Raw genomic sequence first — 14,856 nt, forward strand, 5'->3', positions numbered from 1 at the left:
AAAGCAAAGAGAATCTTGGGAATCATTAAGAAAGGGCTAGAGAATAAGACAGAAAATATCATATTGCTTATGGCCCGCCACATGCATTGGCCTCCCCTCAGGCAGGGGACTTATAGGCCCTTCTGCTAGTTGGCGTTGGCAGCAGCAAGGGCTGGGTTCAGTGTTTAGGGGATGAGAGCAGCAGAGAGGGAGGAGGAGAAAGAGTCCTGAGAGGGAAGCAATGAGAGCAGAGTGCAAACCAACCAGCTTAGGGTCTCACAGGAGTCCTGAAATAACAGTAGCTCCAGGTCCCATCAGGGCTGCCGGGGAGGGGTGGGTAAGTGGGGCAATTTGCCCTGGGCCCTGCAGGGGCCCCCACAAGAGTTTTTCAGGGCTCCTGGAGTGGGGTCCTTCACTAACTCCGGGGGCTCCAGAAAACCCCGGAAATTCTTCTGCTCCAGGTCTTCGGTGGCAATTCAGCAGCGGGGAGTCCTTCCGCTCCGGGACCCACCACCGAAGTGCCCCAAAGTAATTTTATTCGAATTTCCTGAATCGAGGTCATACATTCAATGTTATGTCCCCACTAAAGCACGTGAATTTGGGGAAGTGCGTCCACAGTACCGAGGCTAGCATGGAGTGGCAGAGCATTGCACTGTGGTAGCTATCCCAAGGTTGGGGCAAAAATATTCTCGCAGATGTTTCTGGGTGTGTGCCGTCACTTGCTCCTCCCTCCGTGAAAGCTACGGCAGACGTCATGCTGCCAGCAGACGGTGCAGCACGGTGCACCACCTGTCTCCTGAATCCACTTTGAATGTCCTCTCCTCTTTCTATCGACTCTTTCAACTAACCATTTCGCACCATTTCTCGGCCATCGTGAACAGAGCCGCACAGCTTCCGCCGCAAACTCTGCAGGTCCAAATAAAGTCTATGGAGTACATCCACAGCTGGGATGGGTCATTCAGTCCTTTGTATAGAGCTTCAGTTTGTAGCAAAGTCCCTCCAGCGGTATCTGCCTTCTCTCAATGGGTCGATTGATAGCTGATGGTCCTTAATGGGCCATCAAGCAGGCTAGGCAGAACTGACACCAACTTGTCTGGCTGGAGTGTTCCCCGGAAGCAGAGCACAAGTTTGAAATACTGGCAGCATAGAGCCAATATTCATAACTTCAACTATAAAAATGATACACATCTAGAGATAGCATAATTCTAATCAGCCAATCAGAACATCTCCACAGACCCCTTACACGACAACCTTTCTACAATATTGGCTGCAAATATAGAATAGTGGTTGCAACGGTGATCTATACAGTTACAGTTTATGTCAATAACGTCACAGGAGATGACATGGTATCAGTGAGACTGATATTGGAATAGGCTCCAGTTTTGGTGTCCTCATTTGAAAAAGATGTTGTGAAATTGGAGCTGGGTCAGCAAAGAGCCAAATGTTCTGAGGGCTGGAGAAAAATGCCTTCTCGTGAGCTATTGAAAGAGCTCAACGCGTTTAGCTGATCAAAAGAAGATTGGCAGGTGACTTCATTGAAGTCTTGAAGTGTCTTAATGGAGAGAAAAGATTGGGTATTAAAGAGCTCTTTAATCGAGCAGAGAAAGGCATAACAAGACCGAATGGCTGGAAGGTGGAAAGACATATTACATATTATAACTGAGGCACAAATATTCAACAGCGAGGATAATTCACCACAGGAACAAGCTACCAAGGAAAGTGGTGGATTCTCCGTCTCCTGATGTCATTTAATGAAGACTAGATGCCTTTCTGGAATGTGTTTGCCCCAAAAGTAGCTATTGTGTCATACAGGAGCCCTGTGATATGCAGGGGGTCAGATTAGATGCTCTAATGGTCTCTTCTGGCCATAAAGTCGACTCATTTCTGAAAAACTGAGTGTAGCATTGGGAGCAGCGTCTGATGTTTTCCTGTCTAGCCGGCTTGCTTCCTAGAACGAACGCTCCTTGAGTGGGGTGATCCACAGGGAGTAGCTCAAACCTCCAAAGTGCCTGGCCAGGGCAGGACATTAGCACAGCAAGGGAGGGGTGTGGCAGTGACATCACAAAGGCCTTTTGCAGGACCTCAGACTATTGGTCAAAGGTGGTGGGGAGGTGGTGACCTCACAGAAAGATGCTGACATCAGCCAGGCAGGACAGGGGCGAGGGGCCAGGGAAACCTCAGAGACCCCTGTGGCTTTGCTTCAGCAAGTCTCCTTCTCCAGGTCTCTCTTTGAGGACTGAGAGAGTATTCGGGTTCACGGACGTGAGCGCCAGGAGGAACCTCTTTCGAGTTTTCTCCTTCCCTTTGCCTGATTTTACTAGAAAACAGCCATCCCTGTTTAGAAGGTAAGAGCCTCCTTGAGGTTTGAAACCTGTTCAGTCTGATCCATCTGGTGACAGTTGAATTCTAGGCATGGAAAACACGAGCTTAAGGAGGCAGAATTTTATTGCTCACCTGGGATTTTGTCCCTTAGAATCACTGGGGACATTATTGTTTGTCCTTTTTATTTCACCTTTTCCTCCATCCCTCTCCCCCTTCTTTCTCTTTGTCTCTTGCTTCTTTTGTCCTTTCTCCTGTTCCCCTCCCAACACCAGGAGTTGTGTGTGTGTGTGTGTGTGTGTGTATTGCGGGGGAGCAGTGTGGTTTTTCCCCGTGTAGCCAGCACCAGACCTGGCACCACCCCCAGCTCTGCCCCCTTCCTGCCACTGCGACCTCATCTCACCTCCTGACCCTGGCTGGGCGCCCCTGGCCCCTCGTAGCAGGGGGCTGTGCAGGGGGGTCTCCTTGCAATCATGAGTGGGTGTCTGGTGGGTGCTGTCACCTCCGCCAGAGACACCCAAGAGACTCACTAGCTTCCTCCGCATGCGGGGAGGGGCTCCTACTTTCTGACTTGGGCGGGGGGAGATTCCATGATGTCAGAGCCTGTGACGGGAGAGGATCGAATCATAGTCTGGAGTGACAGGGCAACCCCCTCCCCCAGTCAGATTCCACTAGGGGGCTGGGCTGGGATCTGTAGGGAGGGAGACACAGGAAAAAACAGCCACCACTATGGAACCCAGGAGTCCTGGCTCCCAGTCCCCCTGCTCTCACCTCTAGACCCCCCTCCACTCCCAGAGCCAGGGATAGAACCCAGAGGTCCTGGCGCCCAGCCGCCTCCCTGCTCTGACCACTAGACTCCACTCCCCTTTTAGGCTCACTGCCTCTTCTATCCACCCACCCCACCTGTCCATCCCTTTGCTGCAGGTTTCTGGGGTGTCACCCCTGCTCTGCACTCCCCCAGTGCAGCCCAAGGCCTTTCCTCCCCCCAACCACACATCCTCTCCCCCCTCGTGCTGGATCATCTGCTTGGCCCCCTGCCCCCTCTCGGGGTGCGCTGTGCGGCGTGGCTGGGGATTGTGCAATGGCCCAGCACCAGGCGATGCAGAACGTAAACCACAGGCCCTGCCCCACCCCACCGGAGCTGCCCTCCAGGTGCATCGGAGCCCAGTGCCCTGCACCTGTGACCTCCTGCCCCACAAGGGGTGAGCTGCAGTCCCCACCATGCTCTGCAGAGGGGAGAAGGGTCAAGCCAACCAGCCCATTTAGGATGGGGGAATCAACACCCTTTTTTCTGCACAGCCACTGACCATCAGCGGGATTCCTCCTCCTCCTCCCTTCTGTGCCGCAGTGCAACTAAATCTCTGTACCTAGACAGCCGGTCCATGTGCTGCACCCCAATCCCCCATGCCTGAGCCTCCCTGTCAAAACCCTGCACCTGGCTCCAGAGAATCAAGTCTCACATCTCGCTGGGAACTCGACTTCTTGTGCCCAGAGAGTCTCAGCCCCGCTCAGTAGATGACCTGAGAAACACAGTGTCCGTCTTCTCTAAAGAAGTACTTGGAGAAATTTTTCTAGTGTGGCCTAATAGATAAGACATCTGACTTCTGACCAGATAATTGAGGGTTCGAGTCCTTTCGTGGTTGTGTTTGTGCAGTTTTACCTTTGGGCTGAACGTCCTGCTCCCTTCAGGGCTGGAACCTCTTCTTGGCCGCTCAGGCCAATGCTCTGGCTTCAGCTAGAGCCCCAGGAAGGAGTTGGGGGTTGGGTGTCACAAAGGCTGGGGCATGAGCCCCAGGTGCTTCCAGTCTCGCCTTTGCCCTTCCTGACTTGCCAAAGAAAATGGGCGGCTGCCCGGGCTAGCGTGTGGAGCAGTTTCCCTCTTCCAAGTGTGCGCCTGTCCCTGTGCTGGAGGGTACTTGCTACATAGCGTCTTCGGAGCCTGGGTGTTTCTCTGCTTCTCGCCAGGTGGGGAAAAGCCTCTTGGGGTAAAATCTCCTGCCCCACTGCCAAAGTGAGCACCTGGAGTGGGAACGGTAAGAGGCCCCACCAGGGGGGCTGGCCCTGCTTTCCTACCGTCTTCTGATGTTGGCCACAGAGCATCAGCAGCCGCCCTGCATGCTGGTCTGTGGGTGGCCTTCAGTGGGGGTTTGGCATGGCAGGGAGCAGGCTGGCTAGGGGTCTTTGTCGCTGTCTGCTGGCCACACATAGGCATGGTCCTGCCCTCCTCTGAACAGCCAGAGTTAATCTGTGCTTAGAAAGCAGAGACACAGGAGACTCAAGACAAGAGGGTGAGAAAGATTGAGAAAGGGCCTATGCAGACAGCCCACACCACAGGGACGCTGCCTGGTTAAGGGATGTGGAGGCACCAAATTGCCCCAAATTTCCTGGTGCCCTACGCAGCTGGGTACTGCTCCAGCGGGGAACTCGATCCCCCGGCTGGCTGAGCCGGCCAGGAAAGCTGCCCCTGCTCCGCCTCTTCCTTAAAGCCCCCACCCCTGCTCTGCCCCCATGCCGCCTCTTCCCACTCCATTTCCCCCCCCCCACTCCACCCCTTCCCCTGAGCTACATCCCGGTGGACTGCAGGAGGGATCAGGTGCACCCGGCACTCACCGGGCGGTGGGAAGTGGAACGACCTGGCCCCAGCCTGCTCTGCTCCACCAGCTCCCAGCTGTTAGGCCTGAATAAAGATGTAGCACAAAAACCAGTTATGCCAATCTGACTGAAGTCAGCATGTTTCATAAAGCCCTGGGAAAAAGTGAGATAAGAAAGGGAGGTGCATTCCTCAAGTTACCAGCTGCGTTAACTCCTGTCTTCCAGTGTCTGGTGCTTGGCAACTATGCTGATAAGAAAGTTGCTGGGGCATCACAACTTGCTTACATTATAAAGAAAGACAGATGTGCTTTGTTATTAGGGTTTGTTACTAACCAAAGGGGGGTGGGATATGGGTTGTGTGAAGTGAATAATTTATGACGTAATAAAACTGTCTATATAGGCTAGTACTAAGCTGTAAAGGCTGCTGGTTCTCTTCGGATACGAGCAGTTCTTTACTGACACGTGCACTTGTCAATAAAGAGCTTTTGTTTTGGACCTTGCTGGTGTTGCCTGTCTCTCTGCGGTCAGACAACGAACTTTGCTGTTGGGGTTCGAGTCCTCGACACAGCCACGCCACTGGTGAGTGCTGGGGGGTATTTCCCCCCCAACCCCCAAGGCTGGGAGCAGAGTGCAGCAGGCTGGGGCCGGATCACTCCACTTCCCGCCGCCCCGTGAGTGTGGGGTCAGGCCTGCCCTGCAATTACCGGGCGGCGGGAAGTGGAGTGACCTGGCCCCAGCCTGCTCCGCTCTGCCAGCTCGGGCTGGGGGATGGGGGTGCCGTGTAGGGCACCAAAATGTCTAGGGACAACCCTGAATAGATCATTTTTCCACAGGGGCCGATGGCTGTTAGAATAGAGATATTCAGGCTGCCTGTACAGGCCTAGACTTTAAGAACTCAGGTTTATTTTTATCACTTAGCTAGTGACAGGGGTATAACACAAAGACCCAAAATCCCAGTCTGCCTGTGTCTGGGCCGTCTCTCCCTCGGAGAGTCTGAGCCCTTGTTCGTAGGCTAAGGCCTTTGGCTAAGCAGCAGGGGCAGCCATAAGCTGGGAAGCGAACGGTCCCATCCTCACCTCCCAAACCCGTCACACTGAACTAAGGTGGGGTTGGGCTGTTAGGAAGACGATCCTGTCCCGATAGTGCCCATCACCACCAGATAAAGAAACAGATCATCCGGTCTGGCAAGAAATCCCTTCCCAATGGTTGTGGTTGTGAAACCCTCATTTCTGTAGGGTTTATCTCTCTGGCCCCCACTTTTCTATTGTCAGACTGTCTGGTTCTCTAATTGTTTCTGTCTGCTGCTGAGTTAATTTTGCTGAGTGTAAGTTAATCAGGGGAGTGGGATGTAATTGGTTAGAGAATTCTGTTACAATAGGTTAGAACTGCTTAGTTACCTTTCAGTACAATGATTGGTTAAGGTCTAGCTGAGAATATTACCGGTGATGAGCTGCCAAAATATTAACAACCAGTTCCCTCCTCCTCACCTCATGAGGGGTCATACCCGGGGGTCGCCCCATCCAACCCCCATGTTTTTTAACACCCCCCTGGGACTCCTGACCCATTCCCCCCCTTTCCTGTCCCTTGACTGCCCTTTGCAGCCCCATCCAACCCCTCCTCTCATTCTTGATGGCCCCCCAGGACCCTTGCCCCATCCAACCACCCCTTCTCTCTTTCCCTGAGTGCCCCCAGCACCTCATCCAACCCCTGATCCTTCCTGACTGCCCCCCGGGATCCTTGCCCCCATTCAATCCCCCTGTTCCCTGCCCTCTGACCGCCCTGACCCCTATCCACCCCTCCACAACCCACCAAACACCCCCTCCCCGCTCCCCGACCCCTTACCACACTGCCGGGGCCGGGACCGGGTCTGCTCCGCCGGCACCGGGGCCAGAGCCGCGGAGCCTGACTCCCCGGGCCGGGCTGGCACCGGGGCCGGAGCCGCGGGGCCCAAGCTGGCCTGGGTCTGAGCCGCACAGCCGGGACCAGCCCGAGCCAGGGGTGCTGGCTGGGACCGGGCTGGGATGCTCAGCCGGGGCCAGGGGGAGCCCTTCTGCCCCCCCCACCCCCGCCCCCAGCTTACCTGCCTGCTGCTTTTTTCAGGCTTCCCGCGAAGATTTGATGTGCGGGAAGCAGGGGAAGGTGAGGAGAAGGAGGGCGGAGCATTCAGGGGAGACGGGGAGGTGAGCTGGGGCCGGGGGCTGGGTGGACAGCTGCCCGAGCCTTTGTTAAATTTAAATCTTTTTAGAACCAGTTGTCCTGGAACAACCGGTTCTAAAAAGGCTTCTAAATTTAACAACCGGTTCTTGTGAACCGGTGCGAACCGGCTGGAGCTCACCACTGAATATTACTGTGTAAACTGGGGTCAAACAGGAAGTGGGTCGGGAAATTGGAATCATGCTAATGGGGGGGATGGGAATAGGGAACGGGGAACAGGGACACAGACAAGCCTCTGCAGTGTCAGAGCTGGGAAGGTGGATGTGGCGTAAACACTCTGCAGTGTCAGAGCTCAGAGACTCATCGACTTTAAGGTCAGAAGGGACCATTATGATCATCTAGTCCAACCTCCTGCACAACGCAGGCCACAGACTCTCACCCACCCACTCCTGTAACAAACCCCTGGCCTATGTCTGAGCTAGCGAAGTCCTCAACTCGTTTAAAGACTTCAGGGTCAGAGAATACTCCAGCAAGTGACCCGTGCCCCATGCTGCAGAGGAAGGTGAAACCCCCCCAGGGTCTCTGCCAACCTGCCCTGGAGGAAAATTCCTTCCCAACCCCAAATATGGTGATCAGCTAAACCTTAAGCATGTGGGCAGGACTCACCCGCCAGCACCCAGGAAAGAATTGTCTGTAGGGATGTGGGGTAAACGCTCTGCGGTGTCAGAGCTGGGAAGGAAACAACGTGGAACAGACTCTGTTGGTGAATAGAGATAAGCCCGACTGGTGTGAAGGGCTTTGAAATCTGCTTGCTTGGAAACTAACCTCAGTAAACATCCTTTGTCTGCGCTTCCGACTTCTGGTCTTTTGCTGCTTGCTGTCTGCGTGACAAGAGCCAGGGAAGTGGGCGGGGGAAGGGAAAGCCCTCTAACAATGGCTCCTTGCTCCTCTCCCTCCAGGCTCAGGGGTCAAGGATGGGCAGGACTCCAGGCTCTGCTTGAGGGATCCTGGCACAGGGCTGCAGGAGGGAGGGGAGCAGAAAGGATTGCAGGTTCTGACCTGTGCTCTGGACAGGAGGTAATAAGTGAAGGGGGTGTTTTTGACTCTTCCCCTTCCTCAGGGTCCCCAGGGCTAGAATTCTACCTTCCACAGGGCCAAATAACTGGGTGAAGCCATTTGGCTAATGAAAACCAGTGCTCTAGGTGAGGCTTGAACTCACAACCTCAGCATAGCTCCTCTCAGCACTGCCCTATAAGTACTGTGCGCTAACCAATTGCGCCACTGGAGCACCTGTTAATTATGATTCTCCAAAATCCCTAGGTTGATACAGGCGAGGAGTGACCCCAAAACATTCTCAGTGGGGCTGGGAGCAGGTAATGACAAGTGTTGTACTGGGTGGGGTGGATTCTTCTTAAGGCTTCCAGGCCCCATTTGACCCTTTTGTTCTTCCCTGTGTAATAACAGAGCTGGTTAAGACTCAATGGAGAGTCTTGCTGCAGACCAACAGATCTGAAATCACTGATAACCAGCTCTAAGCATTAGTCCTGCTTTGGGACAGTGTCTCTCATGCAAGGAACTGCCCAGTCTGCGCTAGCAGTGAGGCTCCCTCACTAACAGCTGAAATCAGGGAGAGCTGTGTGAAGTGCAGGGCCCCAGGGGTGCCTGAACAGGGGGGAACAACACCCCAGGACTTTTAAAAATGGGAGGGCTCTGCCTTACCACTTTGTAATGACCGAAAGGGTGAGGGGGGAGAGCCTTGGGGAGAGGGGCGTGATCATGGGTGTCAAGGTTCTTTCCCCACCCTGAACTTTAGGGTACAGATGTGGCGACCTTCATGGACAACTCTAAGCTTAATTACCAGCTTAGATCTGGTATCGCTGCCACCATCCAGATCCCTCCATCTGGAACTCCCCCTTTCCCCCCAAAACCTTCCCCTCCCAGGGCAGCCTGGAGACATAGGCGGCAGGTTTGTATAATTTTTGGTGGGGCCCAAAATGGTGGTGCCCTCCCACTCCCGCCCTGTAAGCCAATATAAAATGAAGCTACAACGCGTCAGCGCCACAAGATTACAAGGGTCAATTAAAAGTGGAAAGTCAGAAGTGGCACTTGCCTACTTCAATATACAGTATTATATTTTGTTGCACCTGTTGTGACAAAGTGGGAATGTTCTTAATATTTTCTCTGAATACAGTGTGTGTGCCTCAGTTTCCCCTGCAAGATGCCAACTGAAGGTGTTGGGGACAAAGAGATCAGGTGGCCTCCTTGTCCGGAAGAGACACAGAGGCCAGAGGAGGGAGTGTCAGTTTGGAGCTGGCTGGGGAAATGGGGAGAGACCCAGAACTTGGTTCTGGGCACCCCACCCCCCAAGATGGACCTGACAGAGGGGTTCTGTTTTCTGTACCAACAAGCTCTGTTTAAACTGTGTTCCCATCATCTAATAAACCTTCTGTTTTACAGTCTGGCTGAGAGTCACATCTGAGTGCGGAGTTGGGGTGCAGGGCCCTCTGGCTGCCCCAGGACCCCGCCTGGGCGGACTCACTGCGGAAAGTGCATGGTGTGGAAGGGCTGAATGCTCTGAGGTCAGACCCAGGAAGGTGTAAGCTTCTTGCCCTGGAGACAGTCTGCTCAGAGAGGAGGCTCCCCCAGAGTCCTGACTGGCTTTGAAGGAGTGGTTCCAGAGCATCCCAGCATCCCCTTCCACCCCATGCACTTCCCAGAAGTCCGCACAGACACTAACACTCCCTCCTCTGGCCTTTGTCAAGAAGACTAACAGCATTTTGGGCTGTATATGTAGGGGCATTGCCAGCAGATCGAGGGACATGATCATTCTCCTCTATTCAACATCGGTGAGGCCTCATCTAGAGTACTACGTGCAGTTTTGGGCCCCAAATTGCAAGAAGGATGTGGAAAAGGGAGGGCGAAAACTCGAAAGAGGTTCCTCCTGGCGCTCACGTACGTGAACCCGAATACTCTCTCAGTCCTGAAAGAGAGACCTGGAGAAGGAGACTTGCTGAAGCAAAGCCACAGGGGTCTCTGAGGTTTCCCTGGCCCCTCGCCCCTGTCCTGCCTGGCTGATGTCAGCATCTCTCTGTGAGGTCACCACCTCCCCACCACCTTTGACCAATAGTCTGAGGTCCTGCAAAAAGCCTTTGTGATGTCACTGCCACACCCCTCCCTTGCTGTGCTAATGTCCTGCCCCTGCCCAGGCACTTTGGAAGTTTGAGCTACTCCCTGTGGTTCAACCCACTCAAGGAGCGTTCGTTCTAGGCAGCAAGCCGGCTAGACAGGAAAACATCAGACGCTGCTCCCAATGCTACACTCAGTTTTTCAGAAATTAGTCGACTTTATGGCCAGAAGAGACCATTAGAGCATCTAATCTGACCCCCTGCATATCACAGGCCTCCTGTATGACACAAGAGCTACTTTTGGGGCAAACACATTCCAGAAAGGCATCTAGTCTCCATTAGATGACATCAGGAGATGGCAAATCCACCACTTTCCTTGGTAGCTTGTTCTTGTGGTGAATCATCCTCGCTGTTGAATATTTGTGTCTTATTTTTAATATGAATTTGTCTCTTTTCACCTTCCAGCCACTGGGTCTTGTTATGCCTTTCTCTGCTCGATTAAAAAGCCCTTTCATTCCCAATCATTTGTCTCCATTAAGACCCTTCAACACTTCAATGAAGTCACCTTTCAATCTTCTTTTGATAAGCTAAACAGGTTGAGCTCATTCAATAGCTCACTAGAAGGCATTTTTCTCCAGCCCTCAGAACATTTGTCATCAGACTCCTGAACTGCAACTGGATGTGGCTCTTGTTCATCTGCACAGCACAGCCCTGGAGAAGAGGGATCTGCAAATGTACATTTGTATGATACCTTTGTTTAACTGATGAAAACATAAACTAGACATCAGGACTGGAACTGATTTCAGCGGATGGACAGCTTTGATAGATTTTTGTGCATTTGGACAGCGAAATGTTGAGTGTTTACATTGATATCAAGCACTCCTGTATAGAGGAGCCCCTGAACATAATGGAGAATGGAAATGAAAATGTTTAACTTTTTTAAAAAAAAAGAAAGAGGGTTCTAAGAGAACACGGGGGTTTGAACTGAAGACTACTTGAACTGCAATCAAGCACTCTAACACTGAGCAATATTCCCATGACACTAAGAAAGTTGAATCATGATGTCCAGGACTTTGAAGGACAAACCCTGCTTCATCGAGCTCCTTTGCCATTCCCAGACCACAGGTGGTTTAAAAATGGGGTTTGATTAAACTTCTTAAATGTGGCAAACACCACAGCTTGCACACCCACCGATATAGCTTCTCCCACTGACATAGCTGCCACCTCTTGGGAAGTGGATTAACTGCACCCACATGAAAACTCTCTCCCATCAGCATAGAGCAGTGGTTCTCAAGCTGTGGGTCAGGACCCCAAAGTGGGTCATCACCCTGTTTTAATGGGGTCGCCAGGGCTGGCATTGGACTTGTTGGTTCCTGGGGCTGAAACCAAAAGTCTGAGCCCCACCACCCAGGGCTGAATCCCTCAAGCTCTGGTTTTGCCCTCCCCTAACTGGGGCAGGGCTCAGGCTTTGCCTCCTCTGCCTGTGCTCAGTGTAGAGGGACTTGGTGCATCTTTCTAGGGTCATGTAGTAAGTTGGTTTTTTTTTGGCAGAAGGGGGGTTGCAGTGAAAGGAAGTTTGAGAAACTCTGGCATAGAGCCCCTGAGTATGTCTAGACTTGGGTCCCTGGGGCACATCAGACACTGAAAGTGCAGCCATGGAGACACCACACACCAGCCTTGCACAGCAGGCAAGAATCAAACCTCCACAGAGAGAGACCTGTTGTTTTCTAACCCATCTCCCTAAGTCCTCAGCCACCACCACTTAACAAAGGGGCTTTTCTACACTATGGTTCTGGTCTCACTGAAGGGTCATTTCCAATTGTTTGCTCAGACCAGCATTAGGGAAAATGGTGCCCTGGGCAAAGCTTGTACTTTGGCACTTCCCCATTGCCCCTGGACGATCCCCCTCCCCCTTTACCGCTAGCTCCTGCACTCCCACCCCTTGCACCTCCTTCACCCCTAACTCCTGCCCCCTCCTGTGCCCCCTTTGCCCTTAACTCCCTGGGCCACCAGCCATTGCCCCTCTCCTGCAGCCCCTTCACATGGCTCCAGTGCTGGGGGCCCCGCACTTGTTCTCCCTTTCCCTGGGCTTTGGCATCACTAGCCCCTGCTTAGCGAGTAGGGTTCAGTGGTTCCCAAAAAGTGGGGCATGACTCCTAGGGGGACACAGAGGAACATTCATGGAGTCAATGAAATCAACTGAGCTTCTTCAGTCTCTCGCTGGAGACATTTCCCTTGTTTTTAAAGGCAAAAATCCTGATCTTTCCAATGGGCGCTGCTGCTTCAATGTTCAGTTTGGGGGAGGGATCTGGCTGCACTCAGAGATCTGCCGGCGGGTTACAATCTGCAAGCCGAAGGGTCGAACGCAAACAGCGTTTAGATGGGACCGTTAGTGCCGCCCCCGTGTGGCCAAAGGTTAGAACTGACCAGCAGAGTTTACAGCTGGAGCCTGGGACGCTCCAGAACAAACTGGGCACGAAGCCTCTCACGTGGGACCCTCGCTGTGCAGCCGGAGGCGGAGGGAAGCTGATTGTCAGGGCTCAGGGCAGCTCCCTGCCAGGCTGAGCCGGTGTCTGTGCTAAGCTCGGCATCAATCAGGTGATTCTGGGAAGTTCGGGGTCCCCGGGCTCCCACAGGAGGGTGAAGCAGGTCACCCCTGGAGCAGGTTAAAGCTGCAGGGTGACAGTGGGGTTGCTGCCCCTGGGAGCAGCTGCTGTAGCACCGCCTGGGCAGGACAGGGAGAGCCAGTTATACCCCCCCCCCCAGCCTGTATCGGGGGATGGGAGCACTCACACCCTGGGGACCCACCCACCAGAGATCTGCTGGGGGGGAGAGTGACACCCACACACCCAGGATCTTGTAGGGGGGGACAAGGGCATCCACACTCCGGGATCCTCTGCAGAGGGACGGACACCCACACAGCCAGGATTCTGTAGGAGGGGCAGAGGTACCCGGACACCTGGGCTCCTGGACGGGGGATGGGGGGCACCAAAACATCTGGGATCTTACCTGGGAGGACAGCGGCGCCTGCAGTTCGACATGAGACGGGGGAAGGGGAAGCAGGAGCATTTCCCAGTTCCAGGCTGTCCCCGTCTGGCCAAGGCACAGAGCTCACAAGCAGAGTTTAAAGCTCCAGCTGCCAGGCAGCAAAACAAACTGGGCTCCATGGCTGGTGCCTGTGATCCCAGCGCCTGGGGAGGCTGAGGCTAATGGATCACTTGAGCTCAGAAGTTCTGGGCTGCAGAGGGCTGTGCCGATTGGGGGTCTGCGCTAAGTTCAGCATCAATATGGTGATCCTGGGGGAGCTAAGGAGGGGTGAACCGGCCCAGGTTGGAAACAGAGCAGGTCACAACTCCTGTGCTGATCAGTAGTGGGATTGTGCCTGTGAATAGCCTCAGTGAGACACTGTCTCTTTTTAGACACCCCCCATAGAGCCTGGAGGGGGGGATCGGAGCACACACAAGCTGGGGATTCTGACTTGCGGGGAGGGACGACCCCCTGTGACACGGATCTTGAAAAGAGGAACAGCGACACCCACACACCACAGAGCCTGGATGGGGGCAGGGGAACCACACACGGGAGCTAGTTCATGGGGTGGGGGACACACCCTTATGCTCCGTTGCACCATTCTTAATGAGAAGAACGGGGGCATCCACACAACACGGATCCTTAACGGGTGGGGGGAAACCCACACAATCCACTATTAACCAGGAGGGACAGGGGCAACAGACACCCCCAGTAGCATGGAGAACACCCACGTCCACCAGATCCCTCATGGGGGGTAAGACAGAGGGGATTGTAATGGGGCCCAGCGCACCCACGCACCAGGGATTGTTAAGGGTTGAAGGGACAGGGACACCCACACACACTGAGATCACGTCCTTGGAGGAACGCAAACCCTCCACAGAAGGACCTGGTCTCTTCTATGATGGCAGACCAGCCTGGGTGAGTCAAAGTCTCTTTTTATACAGGCACGCCCCAGAGATCCTGACTAGGGGGAGAGAGACACCCACCCCCCAGAGATCCTTAATGGTCTAGGGTGCACCAACACACCAGGGATTCTTATGGGTGTGAGGAATGGAGACAGCCAGACACACTGAGATCACTTCCTCCAAGGAGCCTGGGCCAGACAGGGAGACACAGTCCCCCTTTACAGATCTGCCAGAAAACCTTCCTCCCACTCCCTCCACACAATGTTCTTATTTGGAGGTGAAGCCAGGGAAACCACATGGAGGATTCTTATCTGGGGAACTGGGGGGACCCACTTACCACCAGAGATTCTTAAGGGCAGGAGGAACAGGGACTCCCACCTCTGCAGCATGGGGGTGGGTCGCCTGCTGGGATCATCTGGGCATATTTCACCTCGTCAGCTCCCTGCCATTGCCTTGGGGGCCCCTTGTTCACTGCCTCTGGTACCCAGTTTAGCCTCCTTCCTGAGGGCTGAAACGCTTTGATCTGTCTAAGGTCTGTGGGATCAATACGTGTCATGGTGTAATTCTGTGTTATTCGGGGGTCAGACTAGCTGAGCTAATGGCCCCTTCTGCCCTTAAACACCATGAAAACATTTCCCTGGTTTCTCCTTGCGCCTGACAGACACCACGGTGAGGGGCCCAATAGAAGATCCCGCACACAGCGCTCTGGCTCTTACGTTACTTGGGGACGTCAGCGCTTTCCTAGTAAAGCTGCT

At 53.8% G+C, this 14,856-nt stretch overlaps 1 protein-coding gene and 1 non-coding gene across 2 annotated transcripts in view; one reads left to right on the forward strand and one right to left on the reverse strand.

The window, feature by feature from the left end:
• LOC120375609 (zinc finger protein 850-like) overlaps positions 1–14,856 on the forward strand; it is a gene marked incomplete at both ends in the record, with an annotated part of 390,939 nt that overhangs the window by 209,988 nt on the left and 166,095 nt on the right. The gene's annotated exons all lie outside the window — the stretch shown is intronic.
• On the reverse strand, positions 8,239–8,332 carry TRNAI-UAU. Its single transcript has 2 exons — positions 8,295–8,332; positions 8,239–8,274 (listed from the first exon to the last, which is right to left on the reverse strand). It is a non-coding gene; the product is annotated as a tRNA-Ile (tRNA).

Source organism: Mauremys reevesii, linkage group 12, assembly GCF_016161935.1.
Source record: "Mauremys reevesii isolate NIE-2019 linkage group 12, ASM1616193v1, whole genome shotgun sequence".
Taxonomy (NCBI): domain Eukaryota; kingdom Metazoa; phylum Chordata; order Testudines; family Geoemydidae; genus Mauremys; species Mauremys reevesii.